Source organism: Jatropha curcas, chromosome 11, assembly GCF_041381405.1.
Source record: "Jatropha curcas cultivar XTBG-Jc1 chromosome 11, XTBG_Jcur_1.0, whole genome shotgun sequence".
Taxonomy (NCBI): domain Eukaryota; kingdom Viridiplantae; phylum Streptophyta; class Magnoliopsida; order Malpighiales; family Euphorbiaceae; genus Jatropha; species Jatropha curcas.
Window position 1 is genome coordinate 22,330,936 of NC_143161.1, and position 11,122 is coordinate 22,342,057.

Below are 11,122 nucleotides of genomic sequence, written 5' to 3' on the forward strand. Positions count from 1 at the left end.
TACCTTGACCCTTCAAGTGTTTTAAGGCCTCATGATCAGTGTGTATGACAAAATCCTTAGGTAGTAAGTAGTGTTGCCAAACGTCTAGAGTTCTCACCAAGGCATATAGCTCCTTATCATAGGTTGAACAGTTGAGTTGGGCTCCATTCAACTTCTCACTAAAGTAGGAAATTAGCTTCTTCTCTTGCATCAAGACTGCCCCAATTCCTACACCAGAAGCATCACACTCAATTTCAAAAGTATTCTCAAAGTTAGGTAAAGAAAGTATAGGAGCGGATGTCAACTTCCCTTTAAGCGTGTCAAACGCTTTCTACTGTTCTTCTCCCCAATTTAACCCAACTTCCTTCTTGATTATCCCTATGAGTGGTGCTGCAATTAAAGAGAAATCTTGTACAAATCTTCTATAAAAACTTGCCAACCCATTCTAACTTCCGAAACTGATATGGGAATTGGCCATTCTTTAATAGCTTTCACTTTCTCCTCATCTATCTCAATACTCTATGCACTCACAACAAATCCAAGAAACACAAGTCTATCTATACAAAATGTGTACTTTTTAAGCTTAGCATACAATTGTTCAGACCTTAATGTTTGTAATACTAGCCTAACATGTTCAACATGATCATCAAGAGACTTGCTATAAATGAGTATATCATCAAAGTATACAACCACAAATTTCCCTAAGAAGGCACGCAAAACATGGTTCATAAGCCTTATAAATGTAATAGGTGCATTAGACAATCCAAAAGGCATTACTAACCATTCATACAAACCATACTTAGTTTTAAAAGTAGTTTTCCATTCATCACCTGGATGCATCCTAATCTGATGATAACCACTCATTAAATCAATTTTAGTAAAGTAAGTTGCCCCATGCAATTCATCTAACATATCATCAAGTCTAGGGATAGAGTGTCTATACTTTACAGTGATTTTGTTGACCGCCCTGCAATCAACACACATTCGCCATGTACCATCCTTTTTGGGTACTAAAAGTACTAGAACTGCACAAGGGCTCATGCTCTCTCACACCAAACCTTTCTCCATAAGTTCATCAACTTGCCTTTGCAACTCCATTGTCTCCATTGGATTGCTTCTATAGGTTGGTCTATTTGGGATGGTGGAGCTAGGAATGAAGTCAATCTAATGTTCTATTCCTCTCAAAGGTGGCAAACCACTAGGCAAATCATTAAGAAAGACATCAGCAAACTCCTGCAACATAAAAACAAACAAAGAAGGCAAACTATCAAAGTTAATGTCAGTGTCAGCAAATAAAACCTCTTTATACCTAAGAAGCAATACAGGCTGCTCCAAGGCGATAGCGCACTTAACCTCTCTAGCTCTTGTATAAAAAGTTTGTTTCTTTCTCCCCTCTCTCAATTTTTCACTCACAATCGGGCCATTAATTTGTTTTGTGATTTTTGTGGCCTCTTTCTCCCCAACCTCACTCTTTTCACTCTTTTGTTCTCTCGATTCTGAAGCCTCACTCCCATTTTTCCTCAAGGCCGAAGCCTCTCTCTCTCTCTCCCAAGTAGCTTCTTTTGATCATCATACACTTCTTGAAGTGATAATGGAACAAGAACACCTTTTTACCCTTATGAATCAAAGAATACCGGTTGTGGAACCCATCATGACGCGCTCTCCTGTCATAATGCCATGGCCTACCAAACAACAAATGGCCTGCCTGCATAGGTACTATATCACATAAAATCTCATCTTTGTACCACCCAATAGAAAATGGCACAAGTACCTATCGTCTTACCTTCACCTCCCCACAATCATTCAACTATTGCAATTTATAAGGTTTAAGATGTTTAAGACATGCCAAGTTCAGTTTGTTCACTATACTTACACTAGCAACATTAGTGCAACTACCCCCATCAATAATAAGAATATAGACTTTTCCATTAATCAAACATCTGGTATGAAATATGTTCTCACGTTGCTCAAGGCTTTCCTCTTTAACACGCATATTCAAAGCATGCCTAGCAGCTAAAGTTTCACCATGTTCAGCAAGTATCAAATTATCCGAATCATCATCATCAGCATCAATCAAATGAGGCATATCATAATAATCATTACATTCAGATTCAGAACTAATATTCCCATCATCTTTAACAATCATAACTCTTTTATTAGGACATTGAGATGCAATATGCCCTTTTCCTCAACATTTAAAACATTTAATTTCTCTAGAAGGGGTTGTAAAGTTAGAAGTACCTTGGTTACCCTTAAATGAAGTTTGGGTAGCCTCTTTACCTCTTGAAGCTGAATCTGCCCATTGGAAATTAAAACCTCTAAAGTCCTTCTTTTCACCTCCTTTGGACCATTTAGATCCCCATGTGTTGTCAGAGTACTTGTTGGTAGATCTCCCCTTTTTCTGCCTCCCAATCTTCATAGCCATATCTACCATCTGTTCCATGGTATCATAGCGATACATCTCTAAAGCATTAGCAATAACACTATTTGGACCCCCAAGGAACCGTACATGGTTATTTGTTCATCTTCCTCAATTTTGGCTCTAGCCATGCAAATCTCCATCTCCTTGTAGTAGTCTTCCACACTCTTCCCTCTTTGCACCATTCTTGCCAATTTATTGTGCAAGTCCCTGAAATAATGAGTAGGGACAAACTTTTGGTGCATTAACTCCTTCACAATTACCCATGGTGGCATAGGCTGCATTCCTTTTTTTTCTTCTTTTTAATAGTAGTTGGTCCCACCAAAACATAGCATAACCCTTGAACTTAACAGCTGCAAGGTGGGATTTGTTCTCCTTAGAATAGTTATGGCGTTCAAAGATTTGTTCTATCTTTCTCTCCCCTTCAAGGTATTCTTCAGCATTGTTGTTACCCTTGAATTCTGGAATTCTCATCTTAATTCATCCCAAGTCCCCATCAACTTTACTAAGATTAGTGTTTTCGGTCTCTTCATCATCATGGGCTTGAAATCTCTTTAGGCCAGGAGTACGTGGATGAGCTCTTGTTGCATTCGAGCTTTGGGCAGCCTTTATCTCTTACAACTCCTCTCTCATGTCTTGGATGAAGTTATTGTAAGTTCGAAACTGCCCTTGAATTGACTCTATAAAAAGTTTCAATTGGGGATCTTTTAATTGACTTCCGTCCCACTATTATCTCCGGACTTACCTGCACTCATGATTAGTACTCAAAACAGAAAACACGAAAAAAATTAGAGTTAATAGTAAAAAAAAAAAAAATACTCCCTCACGTGTTTACACTCCTTTATCACTCCTTGCAATTCCTCCAATTGTACTTCAAAATCTTAGGCCAAGCAACCAACTCAAAAGTACGTTTAGAAACAAAGAATGAACCTTAACAATAAAAGTAGGCACAAATTCTAGAAAAAAGACTCAAATATAAACGGATGGTAGCATATGGACAAGACTATGTACTACTTGATTATATCAACTTAGAGTGTAGGAACAAACAAACACACTCCAACAATGTAAAAGAAGCAAAGATAGCACAAAAACAAAGAAAATAAAACTAGAATTAAGAAGACGAATTCTGGAGATATTTTATAAATTTAGTTCACCACAAAGCAAACCAAATATGGACCTAATTTAGTTCTACCCAATCAAATCAAGCAAACAATAAAACAAAAAAAAAAAAAATCAGATTTTACACAAAATTATAGTGATAGCCGAAATCACTTAATGCCACAATTTGATTAATTTTAACTCTAAAAGTGCATGCTTGTGCAAATCAGTGTAAGATAGGCTGTCCTAGCAAGAATAATTAGGTTGTTCAAGCAAGGAACATGTGTTTCCCAAGGTAAGATCCTAAATTAAGTCAAATATTTTGCCTTATCCCACAAAGTATAACCCAATTTAGATAAGATTAGGTTTTGACAAGGATTAAAGTGGATAAGTTTAAGCTCCAAAAGATATGACAATTAATTATGCTGCTTTATCCCACAAAGTAGATAAGATTAGGTTTTAGCAAAAGATTAAAGTGGATAAGTTTAATCACCAAAAGATATGGACAAATAATTATGCTGCCTTATCCCACAAAGTATAACCCAATCTAGATAAGGATAAGCTCTAACATGAAGCAAAGTGATTAAGTTGAAATTCCACAAGATAAGGTCAAAATCTCTATGGATTAGGATCAGAATCCAAAAACCACACAACACAAACTTTAATGGTTGCCGAATTTTTCCCTTTCTCTTTCTTTTTTCTTTAGTAACAAATCTGTTTAGACAAAGCTAAAGCCATAATTCCAGAATTTTTTTTTGAAGAAACAAGGACAAATCAAGAAAACACAATGATGCAAAATTCAGAATTAAAATTGATCAAAACAATAAGACAAACACAAGAATTCAAGAAAACAAGAAAACTCAAAAAGCTTAGAACTAAGATAAATAAGAATTTACCTTAATCTTTGGCTCTAATACCGACACGGAACCCTATGGAAATTAATTCCAAGAACTCTATGACAAGATTCGAATAGCTTCAAAGATCAAACTAAACTCCCCCTCTATGGCACCCAAAGCTTAAGGAAGTAAAAACACCAATAATAGAGTAAATAAGAACAAGATAAATGCCACAAGTAAATTGATAAGTTTACCTTGATTCTAGATGCAATTAGAGGAAAGTAATCTCACAATCACTCTAATTAAAGAACACGCCAAAAGCATGAACAAATCTGAAGATTTTATTATTCATTAATTAATTTGTTTAATAACATAACAAAGCTATTTATACTAAATCTAAAAACCTAAACACTATAGGATTTAGAATAACTAATCCAAACAAACCAAGGATAAAGAATAACTAATCCAAACAAACCAAGGATAAAGAATAACTAATCCAAACAAATTAAGGATAAAAGCAAAGGGTGGCCGAATTATTGGTGGCTCAACCCATTAATAATATTACAACTCAAAACTAATACAAATGGACTAACTAAATTGCGCAAAAGTTAGAATCTAGCACGGCCAGGGCGTGCTACCCAGCACGAGCGTGCTACTTGCTGCAAGTTTAGTGTTCTTTTCACTCCAAGGTCAGGCCCTAACACGGGTAGGGCATGCTACATAGCACAGACGTGCTAAACTAGTATGGCCAGGTCGTGCTTTCTAGCACGAGCGTGCTACAAGCTACAAATTCAATTTTGCATGACTCCTTGCAACTTGTCTTTGGGTAGTCCCACATACGCTTCAAGTAATGTAAAAAGCTTAGGTATGCCTTTAAGTTCCACACAGCACTTATTGAAAGCAAGGTTATGGAGCTCTTGTGTAACTTATTCTTGAACGTATAAGGACATGGCTGCCCTATATCTCTTTGCACGACTTCTTGTAATTGGCCCACTAGGAAGTATCAATGGGTTTCCTTTATTGTGCTCCTTGCTCTGTTGAGCTCCATGGATGAGTGATGGCTGATCCATATCAAGAGGTACAATATAAGAGTTTTTTTCCTTGAAGAATCTCTAATGGAGTTTTAAAATTTAAAGTACGAAAAGGCATACGATTGATAAGGTAAGCAGCAGTCAAAATAGCATCCCCCCAATATGGTTTGGGAAGATTCATAGCGAACATAAGAGACCTAGCTATGAATTGTTCCTAACAAAGCTTGACTGGTACCTGAATTTGAAAAATGACAAACGTAATCCAAGAGATACAGTCCATCATGCAAGCTACCACTCCCAATCGTTCTCCCCATGTTCAGTTCCTGAAATATACAATGAGTAGGGTAAAAGGTTACTTTACAATTAAGCACTTTTGTGATTAAGCTAACAGATAACACATTAATAGGGAATCTAGGAACATAAAGAATAGAGGAGAGTTTAATATTGGAGGTACAGTCAATAGGACCTGTGCCAGCAATCGGTACTAAGGAGCCATTCGCAATGCAAATTTTGTCTGTGCCTTGATACTTAGAATATGTGAGAAAATGTTTTATAGAGCCTATTGTATGTTTATTTACTCCTGAATCTATAACCCAAGAGGGTTTTGCAATTTTTGCAAGAAAGATAAGGAAAGCATTACCTTAATTAACAAAATTAGAGGCTACAGTTTGAGTTGAGGAAGAATCAAGCTGTGACAATAATAGTTTCAGGGACTGAATTTCCTTATCAGAAAAGCTACCAGCAGTAGATGGTTCCTCATATCAAACTCCACTATCAGATATATGAGTTTGTGGTCTAAAAGAACTGACCTGCTTCCCTCCATGCCCTTTAGTTGGGCATCCATGTAATTTCCAGTATAACTCCTTAGTGTGCCTATTCTTACCGCAATAGTCACAAAATAATTGATCTCTGTTTGAAGAACCGCTCTTTGCAGCCTGTATCTGTTCTCTTGCAGAATTAGCAATTAACCCTGCTTTATCAATTGTAGATCTGTGAACCATAGCACTCCTCCTAATCTCCTCTTGCTGTACAAATGAGTATTCTTGTCGCAAGGATGGAAAAGGATCTCGTCCAAGAAATTAGACTTGAATCTGATCATACTTGTTATTTAGGCCAGCCAAAAAATCATACACGCATTCTACTTTAATCAACTTCTAAACTTGAGTTGCATCATCAGCACATTTTGCTTGAAAGTCTTGGTAATAATCAAGTTCCTGCCATAACCCACTAAGTTCAGCAAAATACTGAGCAATAGTCAGATCTCCCTGCTTGGTTTCACGAACTTTCTGTCGTAATTCATACTTCTAAGCATAGTTTCTAGTCTGCGAGTAAGTCTGTGAAGTGGCATCCTATATCTTCTTAGCTATATCAAGAAGTAAATATCCTCTTAAAATGGTTGGCTGCATAGAATTGATTAGCTAAGACATAATAAGGGAGTTCTCTGATTTCCACTTGTTATAACTTGGATCTGTCGAAACTAGTGTTGGTGGTCCACCATTAAGATACCCCGGCAAACCTCTAGCTTCAATGAATAGCAAATAGGACCGAGACCAAGCCAAGTAATTTGTGCCATCTAACTTCACTGGACTAATCTGTGGTGAAGGATTCTTCAAGTGAAAAACTACGTCTACCTTTTCTCCATCAACCATGCTGTCAGTCTAAAAAATTTGATAGCTGATTCAAAAATTGGAATCGAAAATCACATAGGCAGCAGTACATGAGATGAAATAAAAAAAGGAACCAACACAAAGTCAAAACTGGGACTGAGTGACCAATGGGTCTGAGTTGTAGCACCAAAACAAGACCACCGGAATAAGAATTGTCGACAAAGGTCACCGAAAAATGCCGCATGCACTGGCGCATGAAGAAAGGGCAAAAACTTCTAGTGGCGCATTTGCACGCACGCATGATCGGATGGCGATGGGATTTGACCGGAAGGCCGATCGGCGGTTGCTCCTCCTTTTGATGTGGGTGGTGATGACCAACTTCCTCTCCTAGCGACACTACTTGAGATTCAGACCTGTTTGCGAGCAAAAAACCTATGCCGAAAAATCACAGCCAGGCTCTTATACCATTTAGTTTTTGAAAAGAGAGAGTTTTATTTCTTTATATTATGTTGTTATTGTCCAATCTCTACTCTGCTATATATATACAAAAGATTATTCCAATATAGGAAGTAATCTAAATAGGAATAAACTTAAACTAGGAAAGATAATATTTACTCTAATTACAAAGATTTCAATACTTAGTTAGTACTTGCTACTCAATGGCATTGACGATTATGGTAGCCTTAGGCTGGTGCCTGAAGTCGAGCAAATGGCTAGGCGCCGCATACTGTTTTTACTTATTCTGGCTGAAACATTTACTTGGCTGGGAGAGCATGCTTTGACTCTAGCTCAATACTTGGTCCGATGGGGAGTCCGCTTCTACTGTAGGTAAATGCATTATTCTTCTTTCTTTTTATTTTCTTTTTATTTTTTCATATGCTCTAACTTTTGCTTAAGCCGCCCTTTGCGGGTTTTCGACTTAATGTGTTATTTATTCATTTCATTTTCTTTAATGCATTTGCAGTTATGGGCTTTTGAGAATCTTCAAGTGATGGATCCACCATCGGACCATCTGAGATTCGATTATAGACCGTGAGTCTATGTCCAACGTCACTACTGTTTGACTTGTGAGACTATTGAAGACTGGACTGTTATTTTTCAAGATCTCACCTCCGAGGGAGTCAGATGGACTTGCCCCTAGTGGTACATAGAGTGAGTCACAGTTTCTTCGTACATGCTCTGTGTGCCCCTGTGTGGCTTGAACATGGCAGTTGTTGCACTCCTTGATTACCCGCAAGTATACAGATTGCAACGTAGTAATAAAAAAGATCAATCCCACGAGGAACAGATTATGTCCACTTTACTACTTATCCTTAATACTTATGTTTACATCAATAAAAATATGAAATGATTAAACTATAATCCTATTTTATTTTATAATTAAATATATTACTTAATCCTATAGATAAAGATGTTGGCTTAAAGGTCAAATTCTAATCTCGGAATTTCGATGATTAAAACAAAACAAATAAATTTAAATTATATTATTTGTGCTAATAATATTTTATGCAGAATACATATGGAAAGTAATAAATGAACAAGGCAAGTCCTACAAATCCAAAGATTATGAAGACATTCGAAGACCCTAGTGGTTAGATTTTTAGGATTCATTGTAGGATGGAGAGAACATTCAACTATAAGCACAAAAATCAATTTTCTCTCATCAAAGTTATTTTTCAAAAATAGTTCTTCAAAATAAATCTTTTCATTCCTTGATTTTTTTCGTTAAAAATTGTTTTTTGAAATTCTCTTAAGATTTGAAATGTTCAAATTACCTAAATTAAAGAGACTATGTCTCTAACAATTTTGGTAATAAGAATAAATCGAATAAAGATCTTATGCACTTCAATTTCAGAAACAAAATCTTTTTGAAGATCTAAGAATGTTGATCTATCTTCTTACCTAAAATGAGGAAAGATATTATTTTAATCCGTTTTAGTAAGAAAAATCTTTTTGGAAAATATTTATTCAAGTACTTACTTTAGAAAATCTTTATTGTAAAGGAAAGAAAGATTGTCTTTTATTTACTTACCAAAAAGATAGAATATTGACTCAAAAGTTTTGGTAACAAAGATTTGAAAAAGAGATTTTTACTTTCTAAAACGAGAGTCACAGACCTCTCTATAAAAAGGCATTTTCATTCTTGAAAAAAATGTGGAAGAAAGAGTTTTTGTTTTAAGAGTATTCACCTATTGATCATATTTTTTATCTCTCAAAACTTACTCTCTACCCCCTTATTTCTTTTCATCTTTATACTTTACGTTTTTATCTTTAAAAGAGAAAAGAATTTTTTATAACAACTTCTTTTGAAAAATAGTTATGTTTTCTAAATGATTTTCTAATCTGAAAAACTGTTTTTCCTGTGCTTATATTTGCATTTCTGTCTGTCTATTTAGATTCTGTAATCTTTAGTAGATAGGTTTCTATTCGATAAACATTTGTGTAATAGCTTAGGTGAGAAGCTATCGTGAAAGAGGTTATCAAGAGACCTTCTCCATGAGAGAGATTCTAATGTCTTGAATTGAGTTTCTGTACTCTGCCAAAAATAGAAAGGGTTGAGGTTAACTAGAACCTTTGGAAAATCTAGTGGGATAAAAGGTAGATCTTGGTGTTGATCTATTGCCTTGTACTGTTGGTTTGTGTCTTACCCTTCAAAAGAGATAACATAGTTGAGGATCTCAAGATGAGTCTTGGGGAGTGGATGTAGAATAACATGAGAGAGATTCTAATGTCTTGGGGAGATAACATGAGAGAGATTCTAATTTGTTGAATTGAGTTTCTGTACTCTGCCAAAAATAGAAAGGGTTGAGGTTAACTAGAACCTTTGGAAAATCTAGTGGGATAAAAGGTAGATCTTGGTGTTGATCTATTGCCTTGTATTGTTGGTTTGTGTCTTACCCTTGAAAAGAGATAACATAGTTGAGGATCTCAAGATGAGTCTTGGGAGTGGATGTAGGCGAGTTAGTGCCGAACCACTATAAATCACTGTGTTGATCTTTTTAATTTCTGAAGTTTTGCTTGATACTATTTTACTCACACTTCTGTTTATACTCTAGAAATGCTAAAGTTGTTAATGGTTTTGATGTTCTAAAACTGAAATAAGTCTTATCTTCTCTGAAGATTAGAACTCTGAAATTCTGAACAGTGAATATAACAAGTTCCAAACGGTTCTTCTATTTTCAGTATATTTCACTATTTGGGTTTCTAATTAGTTTTCTAAACTTGATTGAAGCTTTGTGAAGCAGTTCAGATTTCAATAACTGTCTCTCACTTAGTCTTTTATGATTTTCTAAACTTTATAAGGAAGTTGTAATTACAATAGCTTTCCGTCATAAAGCAGTTCTGATAATTGAATAAGACATTGTGAAGCCGTTCTAATTGATAGCTGCACTTCGCAAGGTCTTTCTATTTTCTCTGAATAGAACATTGTGAGCTAGCTCTAATCAATAACCTATTTTCACAAGTTCTTTATTTTTCCGCTGCACTTAGAATTCTGTATTTTGTTTTTAAAGCTAAAATTCATATGTTTAGAAAACCCAATTGACCTCCCCTCTTGGGTTGTGCCATACATATATGGGACCCATAAAAGATATAGTAGAATACTTAGAAGAATTGATTATGCACTGGATTTTCTTTTTCTAAAGCAAAACTTGTAACATGCAATAAAGGATTCTTTAATCATATATGGTAAAGTATAATTCAACCTCTCGGTACAAAATTACTCTATTTATTATATATATTTCTACATACAACAAATAGCTTCCTTTGTCAAATATTGAATCTAGTTCTTATTCTTTTATTATTTCAATAAGAATAGACTTAACTTTGGCAAAACAAGTTAAAGATTCACTTGCAAATCCAACTAAATGAATTCTATCTCTTTGATCTTTACTAAATTATTTCTTTCTATTAAACAAAGACCAAAAGATAACTTAAAGAACTTTTATTGAATGAAACTAAATAATATTGTTGCTTTGCATAGAAAAGTAATGAAGAACAACATGCAAAAAGTCTTTAATAAAACAAGAGAAGGATATAAGTAATCAAACTCAAGCCTCTGGAGGGCGTCACACCTCGAGAAACTCTTTGATGTTCTTTGCACAAACAATAATAAGTGACTCTTGCCAACTTATTTCTAAGTACTGCTTCTCT